Genomic DNA, 9,222 nt, shown 5'->3' on the forward strand with positions numbered 1-9,222 from the left:
GAGACAGGGTTTCTCTGTATAGCCCTGGCTGTCCTGGAACTCACTCTGTAGACCAGGCTGGCCTTGAACTCAGAAATCTGCCTGCCTCTGCCTCCGGAGTGCTGGGATTAAAGGGGTGCGCCACCACGCCCGGCTCCCGGGTGGGATTTTTAACATTATCAGATTGTCAGCATTCATCTTGTCCCTTTCTACCTCAGGCTTCCAACTCTTTTCAACATCTTCCATAGTTTTGTTCTGGATTTAAATAAGCTTTCCATCCACCTCAGCAGCTGGACCATGATTTAGGCCACCACAAATGTCTCCCCTCTTGCCTGAGCAGTGGGTTTCTAAATTTGAAAATTATTCTGTTTAGCTGGACAGTCGTGGCACATGCCTTTAATCCTAGCACTTGGGAGGCAGAAGTAGGTGGATTTCTGAGTTTGAGGCCAGCCTGGTCTACAGAGTAAGTTCCAGGACAGCCAGGGCTACACAGAGAAACCCTGTTTTGAAAAACCGATAAAAAAAAAGAGAGAGAGAGAGAGAGAAAAGAAAAAGAAAAAAAAGAATTATTTCTGTTTAATTTCCAGAAAGTATCCTCATAGTATTTTTGTTGTTGTTGTTATGATGCTCTTATAAGTGATTACAGAGCTCATTCATTTGCATTTGTTGGTTTCTGAGTTCACAGTACAGAGCTTTAAGGCTTAGTAATACTTTGTCAGTTACAGTAGGCAAACATGCTTCCAAGACTCCCATGCTCAAACAGAGGACACTAATGAGACTCTCATATTGTATGAACCTTTGGGAATTGTGTGTGTGTGTGTGTTTTATGTATGCACGGTATCTGTGTGTACTATATTTGTCTGTGTATGAGAGTTCACATACTTTCATGTCCCATAGAGGCAGGAGGAGGGTGTCTTGTGCCCGCTCTTCCACTTTCTGCCTTTGAGACAGGGTTTCTCACTGAACGTGGAGCAATGCAGGTAGCCAGGATTCCTATGATCCTCTTGTCTCACCCCTCCCCTCCCCCGGTGAATGGCAATACTCATCTTTTTACATTAGTCTGAGGATTCAAACCTAGGTCTATATGTTCATCAGATGCTATTACCCACTGAGCCATCTTCCCAGGCCCGCATCTTCAATCTTTTACATGTTCAGATTAATAATGACTGAATTATCTGGGACATTATATATATCTTAGCCCACTAGGGCATATTTTTCTCTAAAAGAGGCATTTATCCAGGTTTTAAAAATTATTTTACAGTTTATAGATACAGCTCTGTGTTGGAACCCTGTGGAGTTCAAGTGGTGGGCCGTCAAATCTGATGCATCTTCAAAGGACAGGAATAACTTTTCAGTTTCCCCAGGACTCTACGGGCCCTGTACATATGGGGTCCAGAGTCAGTTTCTGAAATACATCAGTAGAATGAATCACTGCCGTTATTACAGTTCTGGATCTCTGAGGTCACTTTGCCAATGGTATAACTTCCATATAACCCAGATGGGAGGAGTAATTTATGTCTTTCCCTCTGTAGATAAAATATAGGCCTTTCAATGCTGTGAGAACAGTTTTATTCAGTTCATGGGAAATTACATTGGTGCATGACCCAAAACTATCTGTAGCACAATTTCAACATCACCCATGATGATATTTAGTGTATAAAAGTGGAAAATTGCTCTCGAAACCTCGGAAGGGCTCCACACAGAGAACTTTGGAGAATCACGCTGGTATGAGGTGACTGCACCACTGTGACATTCCTTCCAGACCTTTCCAGCTGCCTTGTAAGCTTGCTGGTCACATGGGCAACCCAATTCTGCACATAACATCTCGAGGTGTCATGGATGCCAATAGAGTTGGGGCTGGTAGAGCCAGCTATCCATTCAGGAAACACCTGCCTTTTGGCCAGGGAATGGATGAAAGAGTTATTTGATATGCCTGGCATAACCTAGAACCAACAGGGAGCTGCCCAACAAGACAGAACAGAGGGAATTCAGGCTCAACCACCCCAAGCCATTGAGCCTGTTTCTAACTGTAGTCTACACCTTAGCACTCAACTGTGTCACACAGTGACAGCAATGTGCCTGATGGGTAAGTATGGAGAGGAGAACATATGGACTTATAATGTCCATTGCTTAAAGCTTCAAATAGAGACTGTAAGTCTGAGAGTGCTGTAGTAGTTACTTTGATTACTCCTACACTAAACTCCTGGCCAGAAGCAGCTTAGAGGAAGGACTTATTTGAGAGCAATTTTCTAGCAAGGGAAGCATGATGGCTGGAGGTCTAGCCTTGGTGTGAGAGCTTGTAGCTGGTCACATAACAGACACAGACAGGATCCAGAACCAGTCTGTTGTGAGTTATTCTGCCAGCTAGATCTCATCTTTTAAAGGCTCCACAACTCCCCCAAAACGGTGTCACTAGCTGGGGACTATCACTCCAATACTTTGAGAGCCATCATCCATGCTGGGTGAAGACTTGTATGTGTGTCTGCTTTGGAGCCTCCACTACTTCAGTAACTCACCCATATTCTGTATGTAAGCCCAACACACTCAGTGGTTCCTTGGGTTGAACTTTGGTGGAATCAAACTTTGGTTTGTTGTTAGTTCTTCAGTGGGAGGGGGACAGTGTTTATATCTCCCCAGGGAAGAAGGCAGCCACTCAACAGCTTTGAGTGAGAGCACGGGACGAGAAGAGCCATAAAAATAGCTGCAACAGCTACCACTGCCAATCCATAGATAAATCTGGATTAGAACATTCACAAATGCCAGGTCCTGAGAACAGGAGAGTCTGTCTCTCTCCTTATCTGCAAGAATAGATGGCTTCTAAGACCCCAGGGAAGGTAGAAGCCACTGACAACAAGGAGTCCTGTGTATAAAGTACACCTTGATAAATTTAACTGATAAACACCACAGAAGAGATTAGAGAGCGCCAACAATGACTGCCACTGATAGAGAGTAATTGTAGCTCAGCGTCACTCAAAGCTGACAAGCTGATTATCTCCACCTTTAGCATTTACTGGCTTTAGACGGTGATTGGTCACAGACAGCTAACACCATAGGCTAGGGTGCAACTGGGAACCACTAATAAAACCTTTAAACTGTGGTTGTCACCTGAGGTTTCCATAGACAAACCTGGTTTGTAGGGACAGCTACCAGACTTTAGACCAGCTGAGAAAGCACCTGTTTAGCAATAGCGTTTTGAAGCTGTGGAGAAAGTTCAGTCAATAAAGTTGCTGAGGACCTAATTTTATGCCCCCAAACTCATATATGTCATATATGGTGGCATGTGCTTGTAATCCCAGAATTGGGAGGCAGAGGCAGGAGGATTTCTGGCACTCGCTACCAGCCAGCCTAGCCTAATTGGAGAGCTCAAAGGAAAGACCCTGTGGATAGCATTTCAGAGAATGGCACCTGAGGTTGTTCTTTGACCTCTACATACATGAATACTCACATGCACACACACACACACACACAGATTTTCATTCATGGGATAAGAATGACCCTATTACTCACTTTACAGGATGGGCCATAGTGATTGGCTCAGCACAGTCATGTGCCAAGCCCCGTATTCAGGCGTGAAGCCTGTTGCTGCAGCTGGCTGGAAGGTGTTCCGGACAAAGAGGAGTTGCTGCCGATGATGGTATAATGGTGGCATGTTGAACCCGCCCTTCTCTGTCTGAAATGATGGCAGGTGTTCATTTCCATATTAATCTACTGGGGCAACACACTGCCCAGTGCAGGGTACTCATGTCATCTGTACAACCTCCTCAGAGTCTTGCAGGCTGCTGATCTAGCATGACTTTTGTTGTATCATGGAATACTCATTAAAGAACTAGAGAACCAATCACTTGTGACCAGTCAGCCCCAATCAAATGTCACTCCCATTTTATGTTAGCATTTATCTCTGATAACTCTGGTCACTTCTTCATCGGTCTCTAACGGATTGTATAATATGTGGAAATATTCAAATGTATGCAAATTGCCGATAAATCAATATCATTAAGTGTTCCAATGGTGTAGAACTTTCATGATATTGGGAGTTAGAGAGTCTGAAGCCTGCAGGTCTTAGAAATCGCTCTAGGACATAGTTTGGGAAGAGGAGAGAAGGATTTGAAAAAGGAAGGATTAAGAAAAGTCCTGGAAGCCGGGCGTGGTNGCGCACGCCTTTAATCCCAGCACTCGGGAGGCAGAGGCAGGCGGATTTCTGAGTTCGAGGCCAGCCTGGTCTACAAAGTGAGTTCCAGGGCTATACAGAGAAACCCTGTCTTGAAACAAACAAACAAACAAACAAACAAACAAAAACAAAACAAAACAAAAAAGAAAAGTCTTGGGGGTGTATCCCCGAAGGTCTCAATGTTTGTGCAATTCCCCATCTCTGGCATCACTTCTTGAAAAAGAAACGGGGTTAAGAACACTGACTGCTCTTCCAGAGGTCCTGAATTCAATTCCCAGCAACGACATGGTGGCTCACAACCATCTGTAATAGGATCCAATACCCTCTTCTGGTGTGTCTGAAGACTGCGACAGTATACTCACATACATAATATAAATAAATCTTTAAAAAGGAAAGAAAAGCAAACAGGAGGCAGAAGATGTGGCTAGTTGTTATGAGATAATAATGCCAAGAAAAACAGCCAACTTAGTGCCTTGGCTCATCCCAAGAGCTCACTGTCACAGCAAACAGTAAATACAAAGTGTATTCAATTTCAGAGAAAAAGTTTCCATTTGCTTTTTCACTATTTTCTATAAAAATTCAGTCCCAATCGTATTCTTTGGTACCTTTCCCTATATCAGTTCTCTTTAGACCATGATGCTATGGTAATATACATCTGATGCACTGAACAGGTCATATACTATACTTACAACAATAAATACTTGGATACTTGTAGCCAACTTCATGTCCTTTATATACATGCTTTAAATTAGTTTTTAAGTTAGTATACATCTTTTGTTTTGTTTTGTTGTTTTTTTGTTTTTTGAGACAGGGTTTCTCTGTGTAGCCCTGGCTGTCCTGGAGCTCACTTTGTAGACCAGGCTGGCCTCGAACTCAGAGACCCACCTGCCTCTGCCTCCCGAGTGCTGGGATTAAAGGCGTGCGCCACCACGCCCAGCTATGGTTACGCTTCTTAATTCCATTCAATCTCAGCTGTTACTCCTTGTAGTTCTTTCTTATGCTCCTGGAGTCCTGTCTAGAAAGTTCTTACTTGGGTGCATGTAGTAAGGTGTTTTCTGAGTTTTGGGTCTAATTAAGGTCTTTGATCCATTTTGAACTACTTTTTGTTTGGTGTGAGAGACATGTGACTCTAATTCTGTTCTTGTGCACATGGACATGCAGCTTTGTTGTATTTAAATGCCTCTGTCCAGAGCCAGGGGGATTGGAACTGTGTGGACTTGCCTGAGCCCCCGCTGTACTCTACCAGTCTACGAGTTGTCTTTAGATGGACACCAGCTGAAGGCTGCAGCCTTTGTATGGTATCTGAGGACACCAGAGCAGTGAAGCAAAGCCCTGGAAACACAGGCCATTTTGGGTTTACTTCAACACTAACCAGCTGCTGGACCTGTCAAGGACACTGCCTTTCTTTGGGCCTCAGTTTTCTCATCCACAAAATGTGAAAGTAAAATAGATCTGAATCCTATTTGGAGTTTAGTCTTCAGGGAGTAGGACTCCTTCCTTTTTTCTTCTCTTCTCTCTTCTTTTCTTTTCCTTTCTTTTCTTTTCTTTCTTTTTTTTTTTGTTTTTTTTTTTTNTTTGTTTGTTTTTTCAAGACAGGGTTTGTCTGTGTAGCCCTGGCTGTCCTGGAACTCACTCTGTAGACCAGGCTGGCCTTGAACTCAGAAATCTGCCTGCCTCTGCCTCCATAGTGTTGGGATTAAAGGCGTGCTCCACCACTGCCCAGCTTTTTTGTTTGTTTGTTTTTTCAAGACAGGGTTTGTCTGTGTAGCCCTGGCTGTCCTGGAACTCACTCTGTAGACCAGGCTGGCCTTGAACTCAGAAATCTGCCTGCCTCTGCCTCCATAGTGTTGGGATTAAAGGCGTGCTCCACCACGCCCGGCTTCCTTTTTTCTTCTTGTTATTCTGTTTACTTAATTTGCATGTCTGTGTTTGTGGGTGAAAGGGCGGGCTTTTGTCTTGAAATCAGAGGATGACTTGAGAGACAGTCTATTTTTTTTTGCCTCCTATTATGTGAGTCCTGGGATTTGAACTCAGGTCCTTGGGCTTAGTGGCAGACACCTTTACCTGCTGAGGTATCTCATAGGCCCAGTAAGAATCTTTTTTTTTTTTTTTTTTTTAATATGTGAAAAAAAAAAGGTGTATATTTAGAATTAGCCATCTGGACTCAGTTTAGATGATTCCAATCTTTTTGGCAACATCTAGGGCATCATAATCAGGAGCCAAGTGAACATATACCTTCTCTCTGTCAGGCCTTATCAGGGTATTGACTTTAGCCACATCAATGTCATACTTTCTTGACGGCCTGTTTGATCTGATGCTTGCTGGCCTTGACATTCACAATGAACACAAGCGTGCTGTTATCCTCTATTTTCTTCATGGCTGACTGGGTGGTCAGTGGGAATTTGATGATAGCATAGTGGTCAAGCTTGTTTCTCCTGGGCGCACTCTTTCGAGGATATTTTGGCTGCCTCTGGAGCCACAGGGTCTTGGGCCGCCATGGCTGTGGACGCCTTTCAGCACTGCCTTCTTAGCTTTCAAGGCCTTTGCTTTGGCTTCAGCTTTGGGAGGGGCAGGGACTTCCTTCTTCGCCTAGTAAGAGTCTTAAGACTCTTAAATTCACAGAGCCGTCGCCCCAGTGTTAGTAAGTCAGGACCCCAGGCAGTGGGACCCTGACCGGTAAGGTTTGTAAATCCCTAGAGTCAAATCAAACTGTGGGATGCCTGCAGCCAGGTAGTCTTAGGTTCGCTCAGGCCTTTAATTCATTTTCTTATACGAGATCAGTTTTCGTCCTGGGCATATCAAGAGTTACAAGGAGTGTCTCTGTAACCCCATCCACTCCAACTGGGCTCAAGCCCTTGTCACAAATAGCTTTCTGAGAAACAGTGAAGTTTAGGGGGAAACACACCACCCTGTTTTTTTTGCCACATTTCCTGTGAACACAGCATTCTCACCTCACATAAGCCATGTTTCAGAGAAACCGGAGGCTGCTACCTTCCCATAGAAATGCCCCACGGTGGCTGTGAAATACAGGAGGTGGCAGACACAGGATCCAGTGACACTCTGTATCCAAATAGTCTGTGCTTTTCTTGGCCACTGTGGGCCCAGGGCCTCCCCTGTGGTCTAACCCTCTGGGTTGTGCAGACTGCCCAAGGATACTCGGAGCAGGTAGGGTTGCCTGGCCTGCCGAGGCGCACGGCTAGGCTTCTCGGGCAGTGTAACCGGTTGAGTCTGTGCTGGTCAGCTAGAGACACATTTTCATCTTGCTGCCGAGCGTATGAGCAATTTGCCTGGTATGAACCCAGCTGCCATCTTGCTGGTTTTCCGTCTTTTCAGCCCCCTGCCAAATCAGCTGTTCTAGGATTGGTGATAGAGGAACTGAAGTCCAGTGATTAAAAACCTGAGGGTTGCCGGGCGTGGTGGCACACGCCTTTAATCCCAGCACTCGAGAGGCAGAGGCAGGTAGATTTCTGAGTTTGAGGCCAGCCTGGGCTACAGAGTGAGTTCCAGGACAGCCAGGGCTGCAGAGAAACCCTGTCTCGAAAAAATCGAAACAAAACAAAACAAAAACCGAAAAAACCTGAGGGTTACTGCCTATGTCACATACCAGCCTGCTGATAGGTGACAAATTCTAGGCAGGTTCCTCTCTGCCCTCTTTTTTAATTAATTAATTAATTTACTTTACATCTCAATTGAAGCTTCCCCCCCCCCCCACCTCTCCTCCAAGTCCCTCTGTCTCCCTTTCCCTCCCCTCATCCTCCAGTCCCCCCTTACTCCTCAACAAAGGGGATACCTCCTGTGGACATCAACCTGCTTTGATACATCAAGTTGCAGTAGGACTGGGTGCATCTTCTATAGGCTTAGACAAGGCAGCCCAGTTAGAGGAAAGGGACCAAAGGTAGACAACAGAGTCAGTGACAGCCTCTGATCCTGATGTTTGAAATCCCACATGAAGACCAAGCTGCACATCTGTTACATATGTGCAGAGGGCCTAGGTTCGTCCCACACATGCTCTCTGTTTGGCAGTTCAGTCTCTGTGAGTCTTTATGGGCCCAGGTTAGTTGATTCTGTAGGGTTTCTTGTAGTGTCCTTGACCTCTCTGTTAGCCCTCTTTTTTTTTTTTTTTTTTTTTTTTTTTTTAAACTGGGCCTCATCCTCAGGGTGATCTGCAACATGCCTGGCCCAGTTTTAGCTAGGATCCTTCTCAGGTGGTTTACTGAGACTTAGCACATCTTGAGTGTCTGACCACCATGGGCTGCTTCCAATGTTTCTTCCTTTCTACCCACTTCCTCCTGATTCTCCTCTGCTCTTACCCAGCCTGGTCCTTGCTTGGGTCAAAATTAAGCCCTGTATTTCTTACTATTATAACCAACCCTATATTGATAGCATACATAGTCTTACTTGGTTTCTATTAGAATGCTTTTTTTCTTTAAATATCTTCTGTGGTTTGAATATGGTTGTCCTCCTGAATCTTATGTTGCAGTTTAATCTCTATCTTCAGGGCACAATCTGCATAATTGCAGGGTTTTAAAGAAGAGAAGATGGAGGCTGGTGAGTAGGCTCACTGGTTAAGGGCACTGACTGCTCTAACAGAGGACCAGAGTTTGATTTCCAGCATCCACACAGCATCTTACAACCATCTATAATTCCAGTTCTGGGGAACCAGACCCTCCCCCTTTTGACCTCATGGGTATCAGGCCTGCATATGTTGCACATACATGTAGATAAAACACACACCTGCAACCAATTAAGCCAACCCAGGCCCTTTCCCCATGGGGGCCTAGTGTGCAATGCTCACAAACAGCAGCCTCCTTGACATGGGGCCTCTTGCTGATCTGGGTTGCCCTAAGAGACCTTGGAGACAATTTTCCAGCAGTTATTTAAGTCCCTGATCTCAGTGTTGTCCCCAGTCCAGGCTTCAGACAGGTAGGTATGTGGGGTGCCTTTGGGAAGCCCCGGGGCACAGTGGCCAGGGTTCACATTGGCTAAGTCATCATGTCCATCTGCACCAAACTGCAGAATAAGAAACACAGGGCTGAGTTCAAGTCCCTCCTGCCAGAAGATCCACATTCCAGAGA

General features: G+C 45.1%; 1 non-coding gene across 1 annotated transcript; it reads left to right on the top strand.

The window, feature by feature from the left end:
* Positions 1 to 8,881: 8,881 nt before the first annotated feature.
* Positions 8,882 to 9,011, top strand: LOC115032818. The gene has a single exon (XR_003838481.1). It is a non-coding gene; the product is annotated as a small nucleolar RNA SNORA70 (small nucleolar RNA).
* The last annotated feature ends 211 nt before the right edge of the window (positions 9,012 to 9,222 follow it).

This window comes from Mus caroli, chromosome 12, assembly GCF_900094665.2.
Source record: "Mus caroli chromosome 12, CAROLI_EIJ_v1.1, whole genome shotgun sequence".
Lineage (NCBI taxonomy): Eukaryota > Metazoa > Chordata > Mammalia > Rodentia > Muridae > Mus > Mus caroli.